The 10198-nt window shown below is 38.7% G+C and overlaps 1 pseudogene; it reads left to right on the top strand.

Moving 5' to 3' along the window:
* Positions 1-350: 350 nt before the first annotated feature.
* Positions 351-416, top strand: LOC118641117 (annotated as a pseudogene).
* The last annotated feature ends 9782 nt before the right edge of the window (positions 417-10198 follow it).

The following is a 10198-nucleotide window of genomic DNA, read 5'->3' as shown; positions in this document are numbered from 1 at the left end:
CTTCAAAAATTAACAGAAACCACACACAAGAGCTCACAAAACAACTTCACACCCGCGACTTAGATGACCTTTCAGAAGTGCCCATGTCACCTCTAGGGGTAAAATCAAGCTGACATGATCTCGCTTTAGAGAGTAACTTGATTCAATGCCTGTGATGTTCCTGTGCTGAGAACCCATGTCTACAGCTGGTTCAGATATACGAGCACTCGTCAGTCTCTGCGCATGTATTCATATGTGATCTGCACCTGTTATTTCTTCCTCCACCCCTTTTGTTTCCCTCTTTTGTCTCCTCTATTTTTTTCTTTCTAAAAGCAGTGTCTCAGTTGAGTATATGTGCTGCCAAAGTGAGCACAAAAAGATCAGCATGGCCCCTGTGCAAAGATGACACGCAAATTCACGAAGCATTCCATATTTTTAAGAGGCCTGAAACACCAATCAGGAAAAACATGTATTCTTATGTTCACAGCAGCACTATTTACAACAGCAAAGATCTGGAAACAGCCCAAGTGTCCATCAGTAGATGAGTGAATAAAAAAGCTGTGGTACATATACACGATGGAGTACCATGCAGCTGTAAGAAAGAATGATCTCTTATCACTTGAGATGACATGGAAGGACCTGGAGAGTATTATTCTAAGTAAAACAAGCCAATCAAAGAAAGACAAATATCACATGATCTCATCTATTTGTAGAATATAATGAACTAAACAAACTGATGAACAAAATTGACCCAGAGACATAGAGGTAGGGTACAGAACTTATATGCATGTACACATAACCAGTGGACATAGACACCAAAGCTGGAGATGGGGCGGGGGGGGGGGGGGGATAGGGAGGAGGGTGTCAATGGGGAAAAAAGGAGAAATATCTGTAACAAAAACAAATTAATAAAAATAATTTTAAAAATAAATAAAATGGTATAGTATTTGCAAAAAAAAAATAATAATAAAAGTAGTATCTCAAATTTAAAATAATTAATGGACTCCCCTTTGCCTAGATCTGTGATTTCTAATCTTTTTTTCATCAGGCTCTCATCAGTGAAATATGTCCGAATGCATCACCAATTTATGTATATTTACTTGTAAATAACAGATAAGGATTTCTGTACTAACATATTCTACATATTATAAAATATGCAGAAAACAAGACACTTTAAAACATGATAAATATATAAAAACAAATTCTAACATTTTCTTTCCACAACCCAATAAAAATATATTTGTCACCTCATTTTGACTCAAGGATAATATTTACTCTCCGAACCTCAGTTTTCGAGTTCTAATGTAAACTACATGATACTAAGATGTTGCTGTTGCCCTACCTCCTATCCAACTCTTATCATTCCACATGCGCATGCTTTCTTTTCCATGGGCTTTGACCTGGGTCAGGGGGACAGGGGACACTTCCTGTGTGACCCTGACCATGAATTAGTCTTGAATAGTAGGATATTTGGCAAAGATCTCCTAGAACATTTTCAGCTATAAAAATGTTTTCCACATTTGGTCAAACAGCCAGGACCTAAAATATCATGTGTTGTAAATAGAGGGTATATTTATGTTTTTTTTCTCTTCTGCAAACAACCCAGAGCAGTTCTTACAGCCAATGACACTTACACAATTCAGTCAGCCTGATTTAGGAAGGCAGGGAATGACCTCATGGAGCAATCTTTGGAAAAGCAATTTTCTTATACTTTTATTTTCTACCAGACAAAAAATGTGATTAATGGAACATCAGAATATTTCAAATGAATATCTTACTTCACATTCTTTAAATTAAAAAAATACAATAACTCAAATACATTAGCTTTCTATAAATGTCATAAAAAAGAAAAAATATACCTATAGATGCCTTAAATATTTTATAAAGGAACATTAGTCTGAAAACAGAATATATTTTAAGAACATGGTACTTCAAAAAACATCTTCCCTTGTGGTTAGCACCCAAAAAGAACACCTTTTACCTTAAATGGTTGTCACAGTCCAGATCGTCTGTCTCTCCAAATGTAATCAGTGTTGGCATTCTTATTGGTATGTACTCAATGGCTCAAATTGGGTCTGAAATGAACACTGCTCGAGGTCTTGTTATACTATCAGCTTGTGAGTTGTGGAACAAACGTTAAGATTCCTCTTCCCTGAGTCCCTGGCAGTGAAAAATTTAAGTAAGTTCCATATAACTCAAACATGGGCCCCACATAGAAACATTTTGATTTTGCATAGTTGTATCACGCCCTGTTCTCTCACTATACAACTTGTGCATGTGCACGTACCATTATATAATGTGACTGTCTAGCAGTTTATATGTAGCATTAAAATTCACACAGGTTTACATATTGAGCATTCAGCTGGTTTTTGACAGCCTTATCAGATATGCAGGCAATCAGCATTAGCTCCATTGTGTAGATGAAAAAGCTGAGGCCTAAAGGCAGTGCAGGATTAAATCCACGATGGTTACTCCTCCTGCAGCATTCTCCTCTCATGCTGTCGGCATCAGCTGTTTCGGCCATCTCATTCAGGCCGAAGTCCTTCCCACCTGCAGCTCTATCTTTTATGAAATGAGAGGGGGAGAAAAAAGTTTCTCCATGCTCCCAGTTGGCATTTGAGCCTCATCTTAAATGTCTCATCACCAAGAAAATCTTTCCTTCTGTCTTAGACTTGCTCAGATCATTCTGTGTGTTCTTATAGACATTTATTTTATTATTTTTAAAACAATTGTGGAATTCCAAAATGGCAGCAGAGTGAATAGAAGTTACAAAGACTGTCTCCCAGGACCAAACTGGACTTACAACTAAAATAAAGACAAATTGTCAGGGAAAAGCAACAGAAAAGAAGCTTGTGAGGACCATATAACCAGGGACACTGACTTGTCCTGGTGGGATAGCGAAGGCACGAAAGGGGGGCTGGGAGCTGACAGACAGCAGCTGCCTTAGCTGTGAGCAATGCCCTCTAGGTTACACTCCCAGGCGGCTCCATAGTGCAGAGCCGGGATAGATGCTGAAATAGCCACAGCCACTTACTTTGGGCTCTGGCAGAGGGAGGGCGACTGGACTGGAACTGTGTGGGGACACTTGGGATTTGGAGGGCACTCAGAGCTTTTGCTGAGATGCAGCCACGCAGGACATTGGCCATCTTACTACTTCCCAGGGCTCTGGGGAGAGGTCGTGGCCCCTCCATGGGAGATTCAACCCCACCCAGGTGGGCCATTGAAATGTATATTAAGGTTTATTAACAACCAGCATCTGCCCCACCCTCTTAAAATCCCCTTACTCTGAGCACATGAGGGAGTTATTCATTCAACTGAGAACCCAAGACCATTCAAGTAACCCCTACTGATAGACTCCAGGCAAAAAGCTAGAGGATAACTATACCAATCCTGGGCTAGCAAGTCTAACCAGGAAAGTAAGACCTGACAGTGGTGTTTAACGTGGGTCCTCCCTCGCTCATCCAAACCCAGTATAAAGAGCCACAAACAGCAGAACACCAACACCCACAGGGAAAATTTGGCAGGCTCCAAAGACCACTGTGATAGCCAAAATGGTGAAACACAGAATCAAAAGCCAAGTGAAAGAGTGAGAGACTGGTACCAAAGATGACATAAATGAGGAGCATTTAAGCAAGTTAGCAGAACTAAAATTCAGAGCCATGATCTTGACAAAGCTCAACAGCATGAGTAAGAACATCAACACCATAAGTAAAGACATAGAAAGGTTGAAAATCAACCAACTGGAAATTAAAAACCACCAAGAAGAAATGAAGAATGATATATCAGAAATAAAGAACACATTAGAAGGTCTAAACAGCAAAGTAGAGGAAGCTGAGACCGGATCAGTGAATTAGAAGACAGGGAAGAAAAAAATCAACCAATCATGAAATGAAAATGAAAACACAATTTAAAAACAGGAAGACAGCTTAAGAGAACTGTGGGACAACTGGAAACGTAATAACATTCGCATCATAGGAGTCCCCGAAGAGGAAGAAAGTGAGCAAAGGTTAGAGAATATATTTGAAGAAATAGTGACAGAAAACTTTCCTTACTTGGTGAAGAAAGAAGGCATTCAAGTTCAAGAAGCACAGGGAGCCCCAAGTAAGAATAACCCAAACAGGTCCACACCAAGACACATAGTAATTAAAATGCCAAAAATTAAAGACAAAGAGAGAATCCAAAAAGCAAGAGATAAGCAACAGGTTACCTACAATGGAACTCTCATAAGGCTATATCATCTGACTTCTTAACAGAAACACTACAGGCCAGAAGGGAATGGCATGAAGTAATCAAGGTCATGAAAAACAAGAATCTGAACCCAACACTACGCTACTCAGCAAGGCTATCATTCAAAATAGAAGGTTAAATAAAGAGCTTCCCAGACCAAAAAAAAAGGCTAAGGGAATACATTAGCACCAAATCAGCACTGCAAAAAGTGTGAAAAAGACTGCTACACTTAGTAGAAGAAATAGGAAGAAAAATATAACCAAACTAAACAAAAATGGCAATAAATAAGTACATATCAATAATCACCTTAAATGTATGCTCGGATAAAAAGACACAGAGTATCTGATTGGATAAGAAAGCATGATTCACATATATGTTGTTTACAAGAGACCCACCTCACAACAAAAGACTCACATAGGTTGAAAGTGAAAGGATGAAAAATATCTTCCAAGCAACGGAAAGGGAAAAAAAGCTGGGGTAACAATTCTCATATCTGATAAAGTAGATTACAAAATGAAGGCCATAACTAAAGACAAAGAAGGCTACTACATAATATTGAAAGAATCTATCCAACAAGAAGATATAACAAATATGCACCCAATATAGGAGCACCAACATATATTAAAAATCTTTTGGAGGACTTCAAAGAAGAAATCAACAGCAATACAATCATAGCAGGGGACTTCAACACCCTGCAGACATCACTGGATAGATCCTCTAGACAAAAAAATTAACAAGGAAACAGAGACGCTAAATGAAGCACTAGACCAAATGGATTTAATAGATATCTACAGAGAATTACACCTCAGCATATATTAGAAACATCTATTTAGATGTTTTTTCAACTCTAACTCTTTGAAAACAAAAATACATGCATTGATTGTACAATATTTGATGGAATATAGTTAACTTCTCTTCTGATATATTCCTTTCTTGATTGTGGATGGCAATCATTGATATGCCTGGGTTCCCAAAATGAAGTTTTAAAGAAACCTCAAAAAAAAAGAAAATGTGTGACTGTTTTAATCACAATAGATACTTGTACTAAAAAAAAAAAAAATATGGATTACTTGACCAGACTCTCAAAAACAACAGGGAAAATTCCACCCAACATTCCAAAGTTTAAGCAGAGGGCCAAAGAAGCTACGTTTGGAGAGCTACCCCCTGGTTTGGCCAAACTACATCAATCCAAGGGTTATTCATGTGTTCTAAATTCTTTGCTAGCAACAACAATGCTATTGGCCTGTTCATAAAAAGGACTACTAGAGGAGATGTTGGCCTTTGGGAGTGAGCAGAGATTGTAAAAGACAGATGACGCCATATCTGCACAAGATATCAAATGCTGAATTCTGTTCTGGGACCTAATGGGGAGCAAAATAGACACAGGCCCTATCATCACAGAGTTTATATTCTCAAGGGCTGAATGCAGTAAATTTCATCTAAGGTCTAATCATTGTCTATGAGAAAAACTATCAAAATGTTTCTGATTGTGCATGGTGACAACCAGACTTAGTCTGGAAGCTTTAAGGTATTTAAGAAGCAGCTCGATAAGTAGAGAGGGATTGAGGGAACAGTGTGTGCCAAGGTGTTAAGGCTGGAGGAAGCATAGCACAAAAAGCAAGAAGAGCCTCATACATTTTCCAGTCACTTTACATATATTAAATATATTATTTAATCCTCACATCTACCCTATGAAGTAGGTATTGTTCTTTTACTAAGTATCAAATAAGGAGATATGATTAGAGAGAATGAGTAACTTGTCCAAGGTTACACAGCTACTGAACTCATATATGAACTCAGATGTTATATTTCTTGTTGAAATTGGACTCAGACTCAATTGAAATACTAAGTTTATTAACAATCATAGAAAGCTTTCTTCGGCAGTTTGGCCTACAAATTGGTCTGATGAATAGGTAAAAATTTAAGTATCTGAATAAATCAAGTTATTCTGCACCCAGAAAGTCTACATTAACTTCCAAGGAATTGTTGTTTATTATTCATTTGTAGAACTAAAACTAATCACTGGTATTAGAAATCAGCCAGCATCCTACACTTTCCTACAAGCAAAGACTGGCTTGGAAATTATTTAAGAAGGCTCACGGATGCTTCAAGATTATCCAACCTATTTTGAAGAGAGGAAATAGATGCCACCATCCATTTATTTCACTTCTACGTGTAAAAATCATTCTAAATTTGACTGCAGAAGATTTACATTTGAATGTAGAACTGTTTACTACAAAATGCCATGCTGGCATATATGATTTATATCAAGTAGCCTTTTCTTCTTCACAAAGGGACAGGGTTGGGGTGGTCTAGATTCATAGTGACACCTTTCATGTGTTCTGGTGATTGACAGCTGCTCTGAACTTATGCTAACAGAGGAAGTGTTTCAGCCATTCTGGCTACATGATGGATAAAAAAAAATACAACTCACAGATATAGACAACAGTATGGGGATTATCAGAGGAAAAGGAGGGTGGGGAAGGAAGAAGAGGATAAAAGGGGGCGATAAATGGTGATGGATGGAGTCTTGACTTTGGGTGGTGAACACACAATACAATATACAGGCGATGCATTATAGAATTGTACATCTGAAACCAATATAAGCTTATAGACCAATGCCACCCCAATAAATTCAACAAAAATAAATAAAACAACCTAAAGGCAGAAAAAGTACAGGGACATTTACCATTCAAAATAAGATACTAGTGAGTTTCTCAGGTGTCCCAAAGAGACAGGTCACTTTGAGTCTCACTGGATTGACAACTACTTCTGTAATACCCATGTCTTTTTAAAGACTCAGGAAGGTTTTCAAGTCTTTAGGAACTGGAAACTAAATATGACAGGTTGCATTCCGTGCTGCTACCAATAAAAATTTCATAGCTTGTGTTTTTTTAAAGTCATGTCCAGTCATGTTTTATACAGGCTCCCAACCTGGGAAAATCACATTATGGCCTGCCTTGAAAATCAGATACTATAGTCTCTAAGGAAAGGACAGTTGCAAGGTACACACTGAATTGTTTATGTAAGGCTCCCATCCCACGGGCTCTTATAGAAATATAGCTACAAATACATCATAAAACATCTAGGAAGACATTTATAAAAGTCATGGTCATCACTTTCCAAAGCCTATGGAGATGGGATTTCAGCCATTATAATTAAAATTCCATTTAAAGCATGAATCTCTACTGGATTTTAAAAATATTGTTCATTTATAGGGTCACACATTGTAAAGGAGAATTTTAAATTCTTTCTCCATGCAAGTAACATAGTTTTACATTTTCTGCCTTTGCTATTTATTCAGGTTAGCTGTCTCTTTCTCTCCCTCTGACATGCTCTAACTTCTATTAAGACTCGTCGGACACAAGCAACAGAAACATCATTGTTTGAAAGAACACTGAGGAGCTCCCAGGATCAAACACAAAGCGGAACACCTGGCTCTCTGGGAGAAGAATCATAGACATTGAAAGATATTCCTATCAGGTATTTTTGCACACTCTTTTTGTAGTACTAACAACATCCGCTGCACATCACTATGCTAAGAATCTAACTACAGAGATGGTTTCAACTTGGGTTATGACACATCTTGATTGGGAGGTGAGGGAAAGTGTAATTATGAAGAACCCCACCAGCACAACATAGAATATAGGAGTAGAAGTGGCATTTGAAAGGCTACTACCTCTGCTCCCCAAAAAAGATCAAAGACAGCAAATGACCATAACCATTGTTTGGTTTGTTCATGTGGTTTCATTGGTTTTGTCTGCTGATGAGCTGCTGTGTCATTAATTCCAAACTCCTTGTATTAATAGCCACAGTGTAGGATCCTGGAAGATACAGACTGGTCTCTACCCCCCCCCAGTTCCTGACACGGGGCTCCTGAAACCCTTGTAATCTCCTGGGTGATAGGAGTGTCTTTTGTTCTCTTGAGGTGACCCTGGGCAGGCTCCTGGATGAAGGCTGGTCATCAGGAAGATCAAGCCATGATCAGAAGATTGGAAGTTTGAGCCTTGTCTCCCAATCCCTTGAGAAGGGAGAAATGCTAAAAATAGAATTAATGATCAAACATCCCTATGTAATCAAGTCTCCATAACAATCCCAAACATACAGGGTTTACAGACCTTCCACATCGGTGAACACAACCACACCAGGAGGGGGACACATCCTGACTCCATGGGGACAGAAGCTCCTGCTCCCTGGACCCTCCCTCATCTCGCCCTGTGTATCTGTTCTTCTGGCTGTTGGTCTGTATCCTTTATCACACCCTTTAAAACAAGTAAGAGAGTTTTCCTGGAGCCGCTCCAGCAAATTCATTAAACTCCGATCTGCAGTTGGTGGTCAAAAGCACAGCTAATAATCTGGGTTTGCCACTGGCATCTGAAGTGGGGCGAAGGGTGGGGAGGGCAGTCACATGGGGTTGAGCCCTTGACCTGTGAGATCTGACGCTATTCCAGGTAGATGGAGCCAGAGCTGAGTTAAAGTAGGGACACTCAGCTGATGTGTCCGAGAACTGCTTAGTGTAGGGAAAGAACTCCATGCATTTGGTGACTAGATGTGTCAGAAATTAGGTGTTTTGTGTGAATAGTAAAGGAGACATACAGAGAAGAAACAAGTGGTTAAGAACTAGATTTTTCCCTGCACAGGGAGGAAAATTTGAGGGTTTTTTTATTATATACAGGAAATTGCTCAAATGCCTATCGGTAGTAAAATGAATAAAGTGTGTTATATTCATCCAGCAGAACACTAGGCAGGAATTTCAAAAATGCATCTTCTGTAACTACACAAAAATGTGATAAATTTTACAAACAGTATTGAACAAAAGAGGCTAGACAGAGACAGAACACATTCTATGACTCTAAGTACATAAATCACAAAAATAAGTGAAACTGCTTTATGTTGTCAAAAGGCAGGATGACTTTGGTAACCTTTGAGGAAAGGGGGTTAGTGGCTAGAAGAACATGAGGCTCTGGAGACACTGGCCATGTTCTGTTTTTTGAATGGAGTGCTGGTTGCAGAGACGGTGTTTAGTCTGTGAAAATTAATGGAGCTGTAAACTAATGCACACCAGTTGGTGTGCAGATGGCCTGAGGCAAAAGGAACATTCACTAATATTAATATTATCCTTCAAAAAATGATACTGTGTCAGTCATGGACTTTTTTACATTAAGTGTAATTTTTGTACTTTATTTATTCTATTTATTATTATCATCTATTTGAATGCTGAATGTTGGGTGTCCCCTTAAATTTTGTGCCAGAGTCAGGAGCCTGCCTGACCTCACCCGAGACCAGACCCTGCGCGTCACAAGCAGAGGGTGAAAGTTAAAAGGCCAGAGAACACCCAACAACTGAGCCAAAGCCATACAGATAATTCCTTCCTCTTGGAAGGGATTTCCTTCATCAGTCATCGATCTTTCTAAAACCACTACTTGCCTTTCTATATGGTTTACACCATGGAATCATTCTCACAATCTTCCAGTACCTAGCCACGTCATATACTGCATTTCCAAAAGGAAATTTAAAAAATGAAAAACCCCAAACAGAGACACACAAAAACCCAAGGACCTTCTTCCTCAGGACTATAGCTTCAAATTGTTGAGCAACTTTTGTAAGCAGTCACTTTGCATATATTATGTAACCCTAATTCTCTTAATAATCTAATAACCAAAGATGGATAATCATTACTTTCATAATGAAGAAAGGAGAATTAAAAGGATCATGTCTTCTCAAAAACACACAGCTAGGAAATGTTGAGGCCATAAACCACCATTGTGTACATAGCTAACTTTATGGTACCTTTTTTCCATTAAGTCTCCCTGACTTTACACCCCTGGAGTACAAGCCTATATGAGAACCCATGAGCACAAAATTTATCAGGTGTTTCCTAACCTCTTTGGTTAAATTCAGGAAGAAATGAAATTCAATTCTACTAGGTAGCAATATTACTTACTTCTATATACCCAGTGCCTAAAACAGTACCTGGCACTCAGTAGGTACT

This window comes from Molossus molossus, unplaced genomic scaffold (genome assembly GCF_014108415.1).
Source record: "Molossus molossus isolate mMolMol1 unplaced genomic scaffold, mMolMol1.p scaffold_m16_p_25, whole genome shotgun sequence".
NCBI classification, from domain to species: Eukaryota; Metazoa; Chordata; class Mammalia; order Chiroptera; family Molossidae; genus Molossus; species Molossus molossus.
Note: the sequence above shows the minus strand (reverse complement) of the source record. Positions and strands in the feature narration are given on the sequence as shown.